Raw genomic sequence first — 8,409 nt, forward strand, 5'->3', positions numbered from 1 at the left:
ACTGGGACTGTGTGTGGCACTCGCAATCCAGTGCAAATTCTGGGTGGGTGCGGGCTCAGCAGGCCCCAGCTGGGTGGTTGCGCCAGTTCCCCGGCACTGCCGGCCCACCTGTGCTGTGCTTGAATTCTCGCTGGGCCTCAGCCACCTCCCCACAGGGCGGGACTCGGGACCTGCAACCTGCCATGCCTGACCCTCCCCTACCACCCCACCATGGGTTCCTGCGCAGCCTGAGCCTCCCCAACAGGCGCCGGCAGCCCCTGCTCCGCAGCCCCTGGTCCTATCGACCACCCAAGGGCTGAGGAGTGCGGGCACACGGTGCAGGACTGGCGGGCAGCTCCGCCCGTGGCCCCTGCATGGGATCCATGAGGCGAAGCCAGCTGGGCTCCTGAGTCAGGTGGGGACTTGGAGAACTTTTATGTTTAGCCAGAGGATTGTATATTCACTAATAAGCACTCTGTGTCTAGCTTGGGGTTCGTGGATGCACCAATCAGCACTCTGTATCTAGCTAATCTGGTACGGACTTGGAGAATCTTTATGTATAGCTAAAGGATTGTAAATGCACCAATCAGCACCCTGTGTTTAGCTCATGGTTTGTAAACGCACCAATCAGCACCCTGTCTCTAGCTCAAAGTTTGTAAATGCACCCATCAGTGCTCTGTGTCTAGTTAATCTAGTGGGGACTTGGAGAACTTTTACATCTAGCTAGAGGATTGTAAATACACCAATCAGCACTCTGTGTCTAGCTCAGGGATTGTAAATGCACCAATCAGCACCCTGTCAAAAAGGACTAATCAGCTCTCTGTAAAATGGACCAATCAGCTGTCTGTAAAATGGACCAATCAGCTCTCTCTAAAATGGGCCAATCATCAGGATGTGGGTGGGGTCAGATAAGGGAATAAAAACAGGCTGCCCGAGCCAGCAGCGGCAACCCGCTCGGGTCCCCTTCCACACTGTGGAAGCTTTGTTCTTTCACTGTTTGCAATAAATCTTGCTGCTGCTCACTCTTTGGGTCTGCACTGCCTTTATGAGCTATAACACTCACCGTGAAGATCTGCAGCTTCACTCCTGAGGCCAGCGAGACCATGAACCCACCTGGAGGAATGAACAACTCCGGACAGGAGGAACGAACAACTCCAGATGCGCCACCTTAAGAGGCGCCACCTTAAGAGCTGTAACACCACGAAGGTCTGCAGCTTCACTCCTGAAGCCAGCAAGACCACGAACCCACCAGAAGGAAGAAACTGAACACGTCCAAACATCAGAAGGAACAAACTCCGGACAGACCACCTTTAAGAACTGTAACACTCACCGTAAGGGTCTTCGGCTTCATTCTTGAAGTCAATGAGACCAAGAACCCACCAATTTTGGACACACAATCAAATTAGAACTCAGGATTAATAAACTCACTCAAAATTACACAACTATATGGAAACTGAACAACCTGCTCCTGAATGTCTACTGGGTAAATAACGAAATAAAGGCAGAAGTAAAGATGTTCTTTGAAACCAATGAGAACAAAGACACAACGTAGCAGAATCTCTGAGACACATTTAAAGCAGTTTGTAGAGGGAAATTTATAGCACTAAATGCCCACAAGAGAAAGCAAGAAAGATCTAAAATCGACACCCTAATATCACAATTAAAAGAACTAGAGAAGCAAGAGCAAACACATTCAAAAGCTAGCAGAAGGCAAGAAATAACTAAGATCACAGCAGAACTGACAGAGTTAGAGACACAAAAAAACCTTCAAAAAATCAATGAATCCAGGAGCCGATTTTTTGAAAAGATCAACAAAATAGACTGCTAGCAAGACTAACAAAGAAGAAAAGAGAGAAGAATCAAATAGACACAATAAAAAATAAAGGGGATATCACTACTGATCCCACAGAAATACAAACTACCATCAGAGATTATACTATAAACACCTCTATGCAAATAAACTAGAAAATCTAGAAGAAATGGATAAATTCCTGGACACATACACCCTCCCAAGCCTAATCAAGAAGAAGCTGAATCTCTGAATAGACCAATAACAAGTTCTGAAAGTGAGGCAATAATTACTAGCCTACCAACCAAAAAAAAGCCCAGGACCAGATGGATTCACAGCCAAATTCTACCAGAGGTACAAAGAAGAGCTGGTACCATTCCTTCTGAAACAATTTCAATCTCTATTAAAAGATGGAATTGTCCCTAACACATTTTATGAGGCTAGAATCATCCTGATACCAAAGCCTGGTAGAGACACAACAAAAAAAGAGAATTTTAGGCAAATATCCCTGGTGAACATCGATGTGAAAATCTCCAATAAAATACTGGCAAACTGAATCCAGCAGCACATCAGAAAGCTTATCCACCACAATCAAGTTGGCTTCATCCATGGGATGCAAGACTGGTACAACATATGCAAATCAATAAACGTAATCCATCACATAAACAGAAAAAATGACAAAAACCACATGATTATCTCAATAGATGCAGAAAAGGCCTTCGACAAAATTCAACAGCCCTTCATGCTAAAAAGTCTCAATAAATTAGGTATTGATGGGACATATCTCAAAATAATAAGAGCTACTTATGACAAACCCGCAGCCAATATCATACTGAATGGGCAAAAACTAAAAGCATTCCCTTTGCAAACTGGCACAAGACAGGGATGCCCTCTCTCACCACTCCTATTCAACATAGTGTTGGAAGTTCTGGCCAGGGCAATCAGACAGGAGAAAGAAATAAAGGGTATTCAATTAGGAAAAGAGGAAGTCAAATAGTCTCTGTTTGCAGATGACATGATTATATATTTATAAAACCCCATCGTCTCAGCCAAAATCTCCTTAAGCTGATAAGCAACTTCAGCAAAGTCTCAGGATACAAAGTCAATGTGCAAAAATCACAAGCATTCCTATACACCAATAATAGACAAACAGAGCACAAAATCATGAGTGAATTCCCACTCACAATTGCCACTAAGAGAATGAAATACCTAGGAATACAACTTACAAGGGATGTGAAGGACCTCTTCAAGGAGAACTATAAACCACTGCTCAACAAAATAAAAGAGGACACAAACAAATGGAAGAACATTCCATGCTCATGGAAAGGAAGAATCAATATTGTGAAAATGGCCATACTACCCAAGGTAATTTATAGATTGAATGCTATCACCATCAAGCTACCATTGACTTTCTTCACAGAATTGGGAAAAGCTAAAGTTCATATGGAACCAAAAAAGAGCCCGCATTGCCAAGACAATCCTAAGCAAAAAGAACAAAGCTGGAGGCATCAGGCTACCTGACTTCAAACTATACTGCAAGGCTACAGTAATCAAAACAGCATCGTACTGGTACCAGAACAGGTATATAGACCAATGGAACAGAACAGAGGCCTCAGAAATAACACCACACATCTACAACTATCTGATCTTTGACAAACCTGACAAAAACCAGAAATGGGGAAAGGATTCCCTATTTAATAAATGGTGCTGGGAAAACTGGCTAGCCATATGTAGAAAGCTGAAACTGGATCCCTTCCTTACACCATATACAAAAATTAACTCAAGGTGGATTGAAGACTTAAATGTAAGACCTAACACCATAAAACTCTAGAAGAAAACCTAGGCAATACCATTCAGGACATACACATGGGCAAAGACTTCATGACTAAAATACCAATAGCAATGGCAACAAAAGCCAAAATTGACAAATGGGATCTAATTAAACTAAAGAGCTTCTGCACAGCAAAAGAAACTATCATCAGAATGAACAGGCAGCCTACAGAATTGGAGAAAATCTTTGCAATCTACCCATATGACAAAGGGCTCACATATCCAGAATCTACAAAGAACTTAGACGAATTTATAAGAAAAAACAACCCCATCAAAAAGTGGGCAAAGGATATGAACAGACACTTCTCAAAAGAGGACATTTATGCAGCCAACAAACATAAGAAAAAATGCTCATCTTCACTGGTCATTAAAGAAATGCAAATCAAACCACAATGAGATACCATCTCACAGCAGTTACAATGGTGATCATTAAAAAGTCAGGAAACAACAGATGCTGGAGAGGATGTGGAGAAATAGGAAGGCTTTTACACTGTTGGTAGGAGTGTAAATGAGTTCAACCATTGTGGAAGACAGTGTGGCAATTCCTCAAGGATCTAGAACTAGAAATACCATTTGACCCAGCAATCCTATTACTGGCTATATACCCAAAGGAGTATAAATCATTCTATGATAAAGACACATGCACACGTATGTTTGCTGCGGCACTACTCACAATAGCAAAGACTTGGAACCAACCCAAATATCCATCAATGATAGACTGGATTAAGAATATGTGGCACATATACACCATGGAATACTATGCAGCCATAAAAAGGATGAGTTCATGTCCTTTGCAGGGACATGGATGAAGCTGGAAACCATCATTCTCAGCAAACTATCACAAAGACAGAAAACCAAACACCACATGTTCTCACTCATATGTGGGAGTTGAGCAATGAGAATACATGGACACAGGCTGGGGAACATCACACACCAGGGCCTGTTGGGGAGTGGGGGGCTGGGAGAGGGATAGCATTAGGAGAAATACCTAATGTAAGTGTCGAGTTGATGGGTGCAGCAAACTAACATGGCACATGTATACCTATGTAACATTGTGCACATGTACCCTAGAACTTAAAGTATAATAATTTTTTAAAAAAAAGGCACAGAGTGGCAACTTGGATAAAGAAGAAAGACCCATCAGTATGCTATCTTCAAGGCCCCCATCTTAACATGCAATGACACCCATAGGCTCACAAAAGGACAGAAAAAAATCTACCAAGCAAATGGAAAACAGAAAAGAACCAAGTGTTGTTATCATAATTTCAGACAAAACAGACTTTAAACCAGCAAAGATCAAAAAGGACAATGACGATACATGATGGTGTAAAGTTCAGTTCAATAAGACCTAACAATCCTAAATGTATTTGCCTACAACACAGGAGCACCCAGATTCTATAAAATTCAACTTCCCATCAGTAAAAGCCCTCAACAAACTAGACATTGAAGGAACATACTTCAAAATAATGAGAGCCATCTACGACAAACCCACAGCCAACATCATATTGAATGGGCAAAACCTGGAAACATTCCCCTTGAAAATCGGAACAAAACAAGGACACCCTCTCTCACCACTTCTATTCAACATAGTACTGGAAGTGCTAGCCACATCAATCAAACAAGAGAAAGAAATAAAGGGCATCCAAATAGGAATGGAGGAAGTCAAACTATCCCTGTTTGAAGATGATATGATTCTTTACCTAGAAAACCCTATAGTCTCTGCCCAAAAGCTTCTTAATCTGATACTTCACCAAAGTTTCAGGATACAAAATCAATGTACAAAAATCAGTAGCATTGCTATACACCAACAACATCCAAGCTGAGAGCCAAATTAAGAATGCAATCCCATTCACAATAGCCACAAAGAGAATGAACTGCCTAGGAATACAGCTAATCAGGGAGGTGAAACATCTCTATAATGAGAATTACAAAACACTCTTCTAAGAAATCAGACATGACACAAACAAATGGAAAAACATTCCATGTACATGGACGGGAAGAATCAATATTGTCAAAACAGTTATACTGCCCAAAGCAATTTATAGATTCAATGTTATTCCTATTAAACTACCAATGTATTCTTCACAGAATTTAAAAAGGCTATTTTAAAATTCATATGGAACCAAGAGCCCAAATATCCAAGGCAATCCTAAGCAAAAATAACAAAGCTAGAGGCATCACATTACCTGACTTCAAACTATATTACAAAGCTACAGTAACCAAAACAGTATAATACTTGTATAAAAACAGACATATAGGCCAATGGAACAGAATATAGAGCCCAGGAATAATTCTGCACACCTACAACCATCTGATCTTTGACAAAGTTAACAGAAACAAGCAATGAGGAAAGGACTCCCTATTCAATAAATGGTGCTGGGATAACTAGTTAGCCATATGCAGAAGAATGAAACTGTACCCTTTCCTGACACCATATAAAAAAATCAACTGGTCTGGGTGTGGTGGCTCACACCTGTAATCTTAGCACTTTGGGAGGTCAAGGTGGGCAGATCACTTGAGGTCAGGAGTTCCAGATCAGCCTGGCCAACATGATGAAACCCCCTCTCTACTAAAAACACAAAAATTAGCTGGGTGTGGTGATGCACACCTATAGTCCCAGCTACTCAGGAGGCTGAAGCATGATAATTGCTTGAACCCGGGAGGCGGAGGTTGCAGTGAGCCAAGATTGCACCACTGCACTCCAGCCTGGGTGACAGAGTGAGACTCTGTCTCAAAAAAATTATATAAAACAAAATGAAAATAAATAAATAAATAAAAGGCAGTAGTAAGTGTTGACAATGATGTAGTAATAGGAATCCTCATACACTGCTAGTGGGAATATACAATGGTGCAGCCACTTTGGAAAACATTCTGGCAGTTTGGCAGGAGGTTAAACATAGAGTTATTATATAATCCAGTAATTCCATCCCTAGTTACATACTCAGGAGAAATGAAAATTTTGTCCACCCAAAAACCTGTATGCAAATGTTAACAAGAGCATTATTCAAAAGAGCAAAAAGGTGGAAACAATCCAAATATCCATCATGTGATGAATGGATAAATAAAATGTGGTATATCCATACAATGGACTATTATTTGGCAATAAAAAGAAATGAATACTGATACAACCTGCAATATGCAAATGTCCAGAATAGGCAAATTTATAGAGACAGAAAGTAGATTGATTTGTGGTTGCCAGTGGCTGGGAGTTTGAGGGGAAAGGAACATTTAGTTTTTTGGGGGGCACTGAATATATTAAAAATCAATAAATTATACATTTAAATGAGTGAATTACATAGTATGTAAATTATATCTCAATAAAGAAAAAACAAGAATTCAGTATTGAATAATACACTAAAACTGTTATTTCAGAAAAAAGAAGGGAATAAAGTAAGAACACAGGAATAAAACCATTGGAGATATATAGAAAACAAATCAGGAAGTACCAGCTGTATATCCAATAATATCAATATTTACATTAAATGTGAATGGTCTAAACAAGGACTTGGCAAATGCAGGCTGCAAGCCAAATTCTGCTGCTTCTTTTGAAAAATAAAGTTCCTTTGGAACACACCCATACGCATCCATTTATATATTCTATTGCTGCTTTTGTGCTACAATAGCAAAGTTAAATGAGTGCAACAGAGACCACCATGAAAAGTCTAAAATCTGTATTATCTAGTCTCCTATGGAAAAAGTTTGCTGATCCCTGATCTAAATATGCCAGTCAATGAACAGAGATTGTCAGACTAGATTTTTTTAAAAAGTCAAGATCCAACTATATTTTGCCTATAAGAGACACATTTTAGACTCAAAGACACAAATCGGTTGATAGCCAAAAGATGAGAAAAGAGAGATTAAGCATTCAATCATTTTAATAATTCAAAATGAATTAATATAAGAGCCGAGACCATAAATCTTTTAGAAGTTTATGGCCCACTTCTTGGTATATATCCAAAGGAAATAAAACTAGTATCTCAAAGAGTTATCTGCATCCCCATGTTCATTGCAGCATTATTTACAGTGGCAAAACATGGAAACAACATAAGTGTTCACTGATGGATGAATGGATTTTAAAAAATGGTAGATTCAAATGAAATATTATTCAGCCTTAAGAAACAAGGAAATTATTTCATTTGCGACAATATGGATGAATCTGGAGGACATTATACTGAGTAAAATAAGGCCAGACACAGAAAGATAAAAACTGTATGATCTCACTTTTATGTGGAATCTAAAAAAGTTGAACTCACAGAAGCAGAGAACATAATGGTGGCCGCTGGGAGCTGGGGGTTGGGGTAAATTAGGAGATGTTGGTTAAAATGTATACACTCTCACTCAGAAAATGAATAGGTTCTGGGGATCTGATGTACAGCATGGTGACTTTAGTTAATAATACTGTATTGTTTGATAAGAGAGTAGATTTTAAGCCTCCTCACCTCTCCTCAAACACACACTCAAAAAAACGTAACTATGGGTGATGAGGATGTGTTTATTTGATTGTGGTAAACAATATACAATGTATAATGTATATCAAATCATCACATTGTAAACTTTCAATAATACAACTTTATTTGTCAATTAAATATTTGTATATTTTAAAAGATGACAACGTGAAACAAAAATCCTTGTGCCCTTGGATTAGGCAAAGATTCTTTAGACATGAAAAAGTATGATCCATAATGTTATGGGCTGATCATGTAACCCCAAATTCACAAAGTACTAACCCCCAACACCCCTCATAATGTGACTATATTTAAAGACTGAGCCTCTAAAGAGGTAATTAAAGTTCAATGAAGTCATATTGATGG

This window comes from Gorilla gorilla, chromosome 7 (assembly GCF_029281585.2).
Source record: "Gorilla gorilla gorilla isolate KB3781 chromosome 7, NHGRI_mGorGor1-v2.1_pri, whole genome shotgun sequence".
In the NCBI taxonomy this organism is placed as follows: Eukaryota; Metazoa; Chordata; class Mammalia; order Primates; family Hominidae; genus Gorilla; species Gorilla gorilla.